The 10,937-nt window shown below is 43.2% G+C and overlaps 1 non-coding gene across 1 annotated transcript; it reads left to right on the top strand.

Moving 5' to 3' along the window:
* Nucleotides 1-10,209: 10,209 nt before the first annotated feature.
* MIR8895 (microRNA mir-8895) lies at nucleotides 10,210-10,354 on the top strand. The gene has a single exon (NR_128864.1). It is a non-coding gene; the product is annotated as a microRNA mir-8895 (primary transcript).
* Nucleotides 10,355-10,937: the final 583 nt, after the last annotated feature.

Below are 10,937 nucleotides of genomic sequence, written 5' to 3'. Positions count from 1 at the left end.
CTTTGCTCCTCTGCCAAAGACCAGTTGATTGTATTCGTGTGGGTTTTATTCTGAGCTCTGTTATGTTCTACAGGTCTGTTTTTCTGTTTTATTTTTTTTTTTTTGTAAATTTTTATTTATTTATGATAGTCACACACACGCAGAGAGAGAGAGAGGCAGAGACACAGACAGAGGGAGAAGCAAGCTCCATGCACCGGGAGCCCGATGTGGGATTCGATCCCGGGTCTCCAGGATCGCGCCCTGGGCCAAAGGCAGGCGCTAAACCGCAGCGCCACCCAGGGATCCCTGTACTTCTATTTAAAGTAGGTATCTTGTAGACGGTATATAGTTGGATCTTTTTATCTGCTCTTGCAGTCTCTGGTTTGATTGCTTGCTTGCTTGATTTAATTTATTTAGTCACCAAAGACATAGAAGGAGAGGCAGAGACCTAGGCAGAGGGGAACCAGGCTCCCCACTGAGCAGGGGGCCTTATGTGGGACTGGATCCCAGGACCCCAGTATTAACGACCTGAGCGGAAGGCAAATGTTCAATCACTGAGCCATCCAGGCACCTCCAGTCTCTTGTTTTAATTGGCATATTTAGACCGTCCACATTTTAGGTAATTGTTGCTGTAGTTGGGTTAATATTCACCATGTTTGCAACTGATTTTCACTCATTACAGTTGTTCTTTTTTATATTTTTATCACCCTCTCTTTCTTTTCCGTCTCTGCTTTTAGTTTAACATTTTATGGGATTCCATTCTTTCTTAGCATATTCATATACTTTTTTCTTTTTAAAGATTTTAGTTTTTAGAGAGAGAGAGAGAAAGAAGGAGCAGGGGGAGAAGCAGGAGAGAAGGATAATCAGACTCCCCACTGAGCCCAATGCAGGGCTCTATTGCAGGACTTTGGAGTCATGACGTGAGCTGAAGGTAGATGCTTGAACCAACCGAGCCCCCAGACAACCCTGTCCATATACTTCTTTAAAAGAATTTTTTGTGCTTGCCCTACAGTTTGTTATATTCATTTATAACTAATCCAGGTCCACTCTGAAATACCATTACACCTTTTCACAGGTAGTGCAGTTGCCTTATAGGAGAATATATTCAATTCCTTTTTTCCCCATCCTTTATAACATTGCTTTAATTGACTTCACTTTGTCATATTCCTTAAGAACTCAGCACGCTGGTTTTAGTACTTTTTGCAAGACAAGTCTGCTGAGCAGTAAATTCCTTGGGTTTATTTGAGTGTTTTGTTTTTATTTCTTTTCACTTTTTTTTGTTTTTTATTTTTATTTTTTTAAGATTTTATTTATTTATTCATGAGAGACAGAGAGAGATAGAGAGAGAGGCAGAGACACAGGCAGATGGCGAAGCAGGCTCCATGCAGGGAGCCGGACATGGGACTCGTTCCCGGGTTCCCAGGATCACGCCCTGGGCTGAAGGCAGGCGCTCAACTGCTGAGCCACCCAGGGGTCCTCTTTTCACTTTTGAAGTACAATTTCACCAGCTACAGAATTCTTAGGTGGTGGGTTTTTCTTTTTAACCTTTTTTTACCTGCACCCTCTCTGTTCTTGCTTGCATGATCTCTGATGAGGTGTCTGATGTATTTCTTATCCTCGTCCTCTGTAGATAAGGTGCTTTTTTCTCCCCTCTGGCTCTTTTCAGTATCTTTATCTTTGGTTTTTGCTGTTTGAGTATTAGTGCAAGATGTAGATCTTTTTGGCATTTATTCTGTTTGGTGTTCTCTGAGCTTCCTGGGTATGTGGTCTGGTGTTTTATCATTAATATTGGAGAATTTTCAGCTATTATTACTTTGAATATTTCTTCTCCTTCCTCTCTTTGTTCTCCTTCTGGTGTTTTCCATCATGTGTTTGCTATACTTTTTGCATTGTTCCACAGTTATTGGATATTTTGTTTCTTTTTGCATTTCACTTTTGGGAATTTCCATGAACATATTTTCGACCTTACTGATTTTTCCCTTGGCCACGTCCAAAGGCAGCCTTCATTGCTGTTACACTGTTCTTGGTTTCTCGCATTTCACTTTAATTCTCTCTGAGTTTCCATCTCACATTAGCATATTAATCCACTAAGGCATTAGCATATTCATCATACTTATTTTAATCTCCGTATTTCTCCTGCTTCCATAAATCTGTGTCATATCTGAGTCTGATTCTTATGATTGCTTTATCTCTTCAAACTGTGTTTCTCTCTTATCATGTCTTATAATTATTTTTGTTGAAAATTGGACATAGTTATTGGGTAATAGGAACTGATATAATCCAGCTTTTAGTGTGAGCTTTTATGTTAAGCCAGCTAGAGGTTAGGTTGTGTTGAATGTTTGCTATAGCTGTCAGTGTCAGAGGCTTCGGAAACCTTCGTGTCTCTCCCGTTCCCTGCCTCCTCCTCTGGCTCTTTAAGGAACTCTCTTGAGGTCTTTGATGTGCATCTCTCAGCTATGACCACTGTGGTTTCACTGGCACCCCGTTGGTGGGGAGTTGTTCTTGTGATCTTGATGGTTAAGTGTCCGTTATTTAGTGGGCCTGAGTCCTGGGCTCTGCTGACTCCTATAAGCATTTCTTAGCCTCCTTTTTTCCCCTCCTTCCTTAGTTGGGTCAGGAAGGCTAGCAGGGGCTGGAGTTCACCTTACAGCTCTTTCCCCAGGTCCAATAGGGCTCTATTTAAAGCTGCTTTTCTCAGAGGGCAGGCCTCGGTTACGGAAAAAGCTCTTGACTTAACGTATTTCAAAATGATTGTTTCTCTATTCTTCTATTGCAAACCCAAGGGGATTTTTCTCCAGTCTTCACTATGAGAATTTGGTGCAAGGAACGTGCAGGGGCCTCCTCCCCTAGGACTGGGGCTCAGGAGGTTTTTGACTCTCAGACTTCTGCATCCAGTCACCATCAATTCATCAGAGTTTCCATTTTTGTTTTCCTACAAGCTTCTGGCTCCACCGGCTTCTGCTTTGCTAAGCTGATCTTGGCCATGAATCTCTCTATTCCTCTGTTTTTTTCTGATTTCCGAGAGGCAGTTTGCTCTGTGACTTTCATTCTCCCTAATGATCTGAGCTGAAACCAAAAGTCTCGCTTTACCTAGTTTTATCATTTGGTTCTTATTTTTATTGCTGGTTTGTAAAGAATTCGTTGTGTATTTTGAATACCACCTCCCTGCCAAATTATATTTGTAATTGGAAATATTCAGTTTCTCCTTTGGAAAAGATAGCCTGGAATGTTGTTTTTAATGAAACACACAAAGTTGTGGACAGGGTAGTTGACCAGAGGGAGGAAGATATGATGGATAATTAGTTTATTTTAAATCTCGATATTCATGTGAATTTGTGAAGATTTTAATACTTGCGATTTAGGTAGAATTTTAAAAGTGGAAGTCTTCTTTGTCTGAGTCTACAAGTAAGTCTTGAACAGATGCTCAGAAAGTAACCTATTAACAAGAACTTATTTATATTTATATTTCCAAGCATGAAACATTAGAAAATGAAAGACCAATTTGAAGTTTATGTGTGATCTTCATCTTTCAGTAATTCCAATTTTCTTACTAATTAGCACCAATGAGTGTTGCTTGGAAAAGAGTTATTTCCAAGATAATTGATACAGCCAAGCTATTAAAGAGAGAGAAAGAGAGAGAGAGATCATGTTTTGAGCAATGGTTTTATAAACTTATTTTCTGCAAAGGCCTTTGTTTTCCTCTTTTATTTGAATCTAGAAGCAACGAGAAGCAAAGTAGTGGGGGAGGGAAGGTGAGATTTACATAGTAGTAAGTGAGATTCAAAAGAATATTTTATGAGATTCTTGGGGGGGTACAGGGCTTGTTAGAAACAAATTGTACTGTTCGAGAGGGGAGAGGTGGTGTTAGGTTCAGAGAATAACCCGGTTGGGGTGGTTATGTTACTTGCCTCTGCAGTCCTATTTGCCTTGGTGGGAGGAAAGGGAAAAGATAGCCAGATGTTGCAAATGATCCATGGCCACCTGGTCTGACAGAGTGGAGACCTGGGCATCAGAAGCTGGTAATGCTCCTTGGCCAGTCAAGGTAATTGTTCAGCCAGCTGTGTTGGAGGAAGCAGATCACCGTATTTCTTACATTATAGTTGACATTTTTTTCTGGCACAGAAACAGGTAAAATCTGCCAAAGATAGGAATTCCTGAGACTCTGAGTAAACAGTTGCCTTGTAATTCAAACTCTCAAGACAGAGGCCATATGTAGCCCTTCTTAGAGATCTGCGTGGGACTGGGGCTGAGTGATTAGGAGCCAGGTTGTCATTGGAAATGCTCAGTTTCTCTTCTTACAGATGTCCCGAAATGGTTGCTTGATGGGGCTGTCTCCTACCGAGGTAGTCTGTGTTCAGCGTAACACATCAGCTGCCTTCTGAAAGTTAGTGTGAGACTTAAGTGCTTATTCAACTATGCTTCGTTGCAGAACAGTCACCTTACTTTTGGATGGATTCCTAATTTAATAACAGGGAGTCTATTTGCTCTACAAAATTGCACGTGGGATGTTTCCTCCTGAGTATCACATAAGAGCAGGTAGTTGATTGCCTGGAATGAGTGGAGGCAGGAAGGCAGTTCTCACTTCCCTTGTGGAGGTGATTCCTGTTATTCTCCATCTCCAGAGACCAGGAATTCTAGTAGGGAAATATCCAGCTCCTGAGCTATTCTACCTAACAGTGGATTTGTTGGGGCACAAAGATGTGTGTCTCCCACTGTATTCAGCTTTGCCAAATCATCCTACAGGTGATTGTACGTGACCAGAAGTGACTGGCTTGCCGAGCCTTGTGTTGGCGTTAGCAGTACCCCACTTCATCTCCCGTTATCACCTCAGTCTCTGGACTGTGTGGTTTTCGGAACCCTTGCTTTATTGCCAGGGCAGGTGGTAGTTCATGTCCTGTTGCCGAGAAGGTGTTTGGTCATGAGTGTGGGCCTGACATTCTGCACTGGTTCTCGGAGTACATTGACCACAATTCATTGTGGACCCAGATGGTAAAAGGGAGTGGCCTGTTCCTCAGGGCCGAGATGGAATGGGATGTGGCGATTGTACAGAGGCTAGGTCCACGCTTCTCTGAGTTGTGTGAAAAGGGCTATAGAAACACAAGTTCTGTTTTCTGGAAGAAAAGTCAAGGTTGAGGTAGAATCTCACAGGGTAGATATTTTTTCTTAAAACAGTTTATTTACAAGAGAGAGAGAGAGAGAGAGAATGAGCAGGTAAGAAGTGGCAGAGGGAGAGAGAGGTGACTGACTCCCCGCTGAGCACCTGATGTGGGGCTCCTCTCCAGGGCTCTGAGATCATGACCTGAGCTGAAGGCAGATGCTTAACTGCATGAGCCCCCCAGACACCCCTCATAGGATGGATTGAAACCTGCTTTTATGGGCTGACTTGGAGACATCACCACCATATTCACAGTATCAACAGGAATATGTGTCCCAGAATCTAGGATAGAATTACAAGTGAACTTTTGGCAACGACTCCATTTGATTTGGGTGGAGGAGGGACTGAGTAGTACTCCTTGAAGTTTAGTTTGGTCCCTTAGGGACTCAGCTACCCCTCAATGAGTGAAGGAGAGAGTCTGGTCTGTGGCTCAAGGCACTAAAAGTAATTTCTAGAGGGAGGGATCCTGCAACCTCCAGGACACCTTTCATTATTCATCCAGGTCAAGTTTGGACCTTCTGCTGCCTCTTTTCTCTTTTCATTTGTTCCTTTTTCTTTCATTCTTGAGGTCATTTAATTGTCATTGTGTTTGTCTAGTCACCTCTCTTGGAGTGCCTTAGCTATATGGTTGATTGGGTGTAGTAAGGAGTATTCCGTGTGTGCAGATCCCCGGGCTCTCCATTCTGGTGAACACACATCTGCGATGGTAGTTCAGGGCTGGGGCTGTGGAGCTACATTGCTTGGACTTGGATTCTGGCTGTGCCAAGAATATCATGCCAACAGTGTGATGATAATACCTCATTGTCTGACCTCGTGGCACCTCTGTTCCTTATATGTGAATGATGATAATAGTGGTACCTACCTTGCATGCCAGAAGTGAAATCATAGGCTTTTGTGTGTATAACCTAAAATTTCTTTCAGACGATTCACTTGGAATCAAAATTAATTTTGTATATTGTTGTAAGCATCTATCCATCCTGCTGTATACTGTCTGATATTTGCTGTTCACAGACATAGAAAGTTATGTTACTTATGATCACGTGACTTGACTAATGTCAATGAAATGTGAACAGAAGTGAAGTGTGTCACTTCAAGGCAGAAGTCTTTGAGGGCCAGCGCACTGTCTGCTACATTTCTCCACCCGTGCACTCCCCGTTGGTCACAGGCGCTGTTCCAAATGGTGGAAGCTCTCGCATGGGGGCCCAGGAGTGCAGAAATGGGGAGCATAGTTCCCAGAGGACATGTGGTGTCCACAGTAGGAGTGAGGTAATCAATCTTCAGTGTCACATACCACTAACTTTTGTGAGTTATGACCATTGTTCCCCTATTTAATTCTGAGGAGTGCCTTCACCATGTTATATTTTAAATCTGTTTTTCTGACAGTATAGTTTAGTGATGTAGAGGGTAAAGCAGATGTAATTAACTTTCCATGTAGTTCTTTTTATTTTATTTTATTTTTTAAAGATTTATTTATTTCTTTATGATAGACATAGAGACAGAGAGAGGCAGAGACACAGGAGGGAGAAGCAGGCCCATGCCGGGAGCCCGATGTGGGACTTGATCCCGAGACCCCAGGATCACGCCCCGGGCCAAAGGCAGACGCTAAACCGCTGAGCCACCCAGGGATCCCCCATGTAGTTCTTTTTAAGTGGCTGCTTTTGGTCTGGGAGTTGCACTGTAAAAAATTAACGTTTATATTCTTGTCAAAACTATGTATCTTTTATTAGGTCTTTCTTGATAGACATGTACTCCTCTTCTAACTGCTGGGGTGAGGCCTGAGAAAGGCTGGCATGAACTAAAAGATCTCACTGTTTTTTAATGGGTTTTTTAAAGATTTTATTTATTTATTTATGAGAGTGATAGATACAGAGAGAGAGGCAGAAACACAGGCAGAGGGAGAAGCAGGGTCCAGGCAGGGAGCCAGATGTGGGACTCGATCCCAGGACTCCCAAGATCATGCCCTGGGCCAAAGGCAGGCACCAAATCGCTGAGCCACCCAGGGATCCCCAGATCTCACTGTGTTTGATGTGATTATTCTGGAGTAATAGAATAGCAGGATAGTGTGCCATCTTGGGTCAGACCTTGTCCATTTCGTGTTCTCTCTCAGCACTAATAAGACAGAGGGCCAGTATCTCTATGTTACTTTCAGATTCCTTTGTTTTCTTAATGAATTTCATGAGCTTATTTTTACTTAACAAGCAAGGGTTTTCAGTATCAAAGTATAACATGTATGTCACACCCCCCCCCGCCATATCGTCTGATTTATACCCTTTTTAGCCAAAAGAAGTGGCCTATCTCATGTATCAAACAGTGTATTCCATATGCAATTAGCATTTCATTTTTTTTTGCAATTAGCATTTTAATTATAACTTGTTTCTTTTGGGGATCCCTGGGTGGCGCAGCGGTTTGGCGCCTGCCTTTGGCCCAGGGCGCGATCCTGGAGACCCGGGATCGAATCCCACATCAGGCTCCCGGTGCATGGAGCCTGCTTCTCCCTCTGCCTGTGTCTCTGCGCCTCTCTCTCTCTCTCTGTGACTATCATAAATAAATAAAAATTAAAAAAAAAAAAAAACTTGTTTCTTTTGCACATTGCGGGACTTCTTTTCTTTTGTACTATTGCAGCCACAATTGCTTTTTTTCTCCTTGTCATTTCTGTGTTTAGTTCAGCCAAATGCTAATAAATTAAATGGTCTTAAAATAATCTTAAAATAATTTGTTCTAACTCTCTGAAGAAAGCCATGGTATTTTGATAGGGATTGCGTTAAACGTGTAAATTGCCCTGGGTAACATTGACATCTTCACAATATTCATTCTTCTAATCCATGAGCATGGGATATTTTTCCGTCTCTTTGTGTCTTCCTCAATTTCTTTCAGAAGTGTTCTATAGTGTTTAGGGTATAGATCCTTTACCTCTTTGGTGAGGTTTATTCCTAGGTATCTTATGCTTTTGGGTGCAATTGTAAATGGGATTGACTCCTTAATTTCTCTTTCTTCAGCCACATTGTTAGTGTATAGAAATGCCATTGATTTCCGGGCATTGATTTTGTATCCTGCCATGCTACCAAATTGCTGTATGAGTTCTATCAATCTTGGGGTGGAGGCTTTTGTGTTTTCTATGCACAGTAACATGTCATCTGCAAAGAGGGAGAGTTTACCTTCCTCTTTGCCAGTTTGAATGCCTTTTGTTTCTTTTTGTTGTCTGATTGCTGGGGCTACGACTTCTAGTACTATGTTGAATATCAATGATGAGAGTGGACATCCCTGTCTTGTTCCTGATCTTAGGGGAAAGGCTCCCAGTGCTTCCCCATTGAGAATGATATTTGCTGTGGGCTTTTTGTAGATGGCTTTTAAGATGTTGAGGAATGTTCCCTCTATCCCTACACTCTGAAGAGTTTGATCAGGAATGGATGCTGATTTTGTCAAATGCTTTCTCTGCATCTAATGAGAGGATCCTATGGTTCTTGGGTTTTCTCTTGCTGCTATGATGAATCACATTGATTGTTTTACTAGTGTTGAACCAGCCTTGTGTCCCGAGAATAAATCCTACTTGGTCATGGTGAATAATTTTCTTAATGTATTGTTGGATCCTATTCGCTAGTATCTTGTTGAGAATTTTTGCATCCATGTTCATCAGGGATATTGGTCTGTAATTCTTCTTTTTGGTGGGGTCTTTGTCTGGTTTTGGAATTAAGGTGATGCTGGCCTCATAGAACGAATTTGCAAGTACTCCATCCCTTTCTATCTTTCCAAACAGCTTTAGTAGAATAGGTATGGTTTCTTCTTTAAACGTTTGATAAAATTCCCCAAGGAAGCCATCTGGCCCTGGACTTTTGTGTCTTGGGAGGTTTTTGATGACTGCTTCAATTTCCTCCCTGGTTATCGGCCTGTTCAGGTTTTCTGTTTCTTCCTGTTCCAGTTTTGGTAGTTTGTGGCTTTCCAGAAATGCATCCATTTTTTTAGATTGCCTAATTTATTGGCGTATAGCTGCTCATAATATGTTTTTAAAATCGTTTGTATTTCCTTGGTGTTGGTAGTGATCTCTCCTTTCTCAATCATGATTTTATTAGAGTGTTCTCTCTCTTCTTTTTAATAAGGCTGGCTAATGGTTTATCTGTCTTATTAATTCTTTCATAGAACCTATTCCTGGTTTTGTTGATCTGTTCCACAGTTCTTCTGGTCTCGATTTTGTTGAGTCTGCTCAAATTTTTATTAACTCTCTTCTTCTGCTGGGTGTAGGATCTATTTGCTGTTTTTTCTCTAGCTTCTTTATATGTAAGGTTAGCTTTTATTTGAGTTCTTTCCAATTTTTGGATGGATGCTTGTATTGCGATGTGTTTCCCCCTCAGGACTGCTTTTGCTGTATCCCAAAGGTTTTGAACGGTCGTATCTTCATTCTCATTAGTTTCCATGAATCTTTTTAATTCTTCCTTAATTTCCTGGTTGACCCTTTCATCTTTTAGCAAGATGGTCCTTAACCTGCACGTGGTTGAAGTCCTTCCATGCTTCTTGTTGTCATTTAGTTCTAATTTTAAGGCATTATGGCCTGAGAATATGCAGGGGACGATCCTAATCTTTTGGAATCGGTTGAGACCCAGTATGTGGTCTATTCTGGAGAAAGTTCCATGTGCACTTGAGAAGAATGTGTATTCACTTGCGTCTGGATGTAAAGTTCTGTAGATATCTGTGAAATCCATCTGGTCCAGTGTATCATTTAAAGCTCTCGTTTCTTTGGAGATTTTATGTTGTGTTTAGAAGACCTATCGAGGGATCCCTGGGTAGCGCAGCGGTTTGGCGCCTGCCTTTGGCCCAGGGTGCGATCCTGGAGACCCGGGATCGAATCCCACGTCGGGCTCCCGGTGCATGGAACCTGCTTCTCCCTCTGCCTGTGTCTCTGCCTCTCTCTCTCTCTGTGACTATCATAAATAAATAAAAAATAAAAAAAAGAAGACCTATCGAATGTAGAAAGCGCTAGATTGAAGTCAAGTATAAGTGTATTATCTAAGTATGTCTTAAATATGGTTATTAATTTAGTTATTAATTGATATCAATTCTTCTGGGGGAGGGGCCTTTTGTGCTGATTTTCAGGTGTGGGCACTTGGGGGAGCTGCTCAGCCCCCTGCCTGGTGCCGGGCTCAGTGAGTGATGTTTATCCTGTTTATCTGGTGAGGGCACTGTGAGGCTCAGTGGGGGTTGTTTACCCCGTGAGGCCCAGGGAGGAACAACCACAGTGTCCTTGGCCAGCTCTGGAACCCTAGGGTCAGCTCCCGCAGTAACTAAGGAGCTTTCAGTTGGCAGGGGCCTGGACGCCCCGGGAGTGGGGCCGCTGATCTGCTCTGCTTGGGACAGGAGCCTCCTCACTGTCCTGGGCCCTTCTTTCCTCTGCCTGTCCCAGGGGGGAGGCCGGATCCTGGGCTGTGTCCCCGGGGCCCTGTGCTCCCGGGCCTGCGCTGTTGAATTAGTGCTCCTGGGCCGCGCAGCTCCCTCTGCATGGAGCCTCCACCTGAGCGCCTCCGAGCTGCTCCCGGGTCCAGCCAGGTGCGCTGCAGCCCTTTAGTGAGCTCCGTGTACTCTCCCCAGGGCGCAGGTGTCTGTTAGTGTCCCAGGGAGCCTGAGGGCACCCCCGCCCTCCTGGGGTCCTGCTTGAACTCCCTGCGAGTGCCTTTCCTCCCGGGAAGATTGGCGAAGCTTCTACTTCTCCCGGATGGGGCTTTCTTGTCCTGGGGGCACTCGCCCCGGCCTTAACCGGGCTCCTCACGGGCCCCTCCCCCTTGGATGCCTTTTGTTTCTTTATTAATTTTTTCCC

Source organism: Canis lupus, unplaced genomic scaffold (assembly GCF_011100685.1).
Source record: "Canis lupus familiaris isolate Mischka breed German Shepherd unplaced genomic scaffold, alternate assembly UU_Cfam_GSD_1.0 chrUn_S1981H2180, whole genome shotgun sequence".
In the NCBI taxonomy this organism is placed as follows: domain Eukaryota; kingdom Metazoa; phylum Chordata; class Mammalia; order Carnivora; family Canidae; genus Canis; species Canis lupus.
Note: the sequence above shows the minus strand (reverse complement) of the source record. Positions and strands in the feature narration are given on the sequence as shown.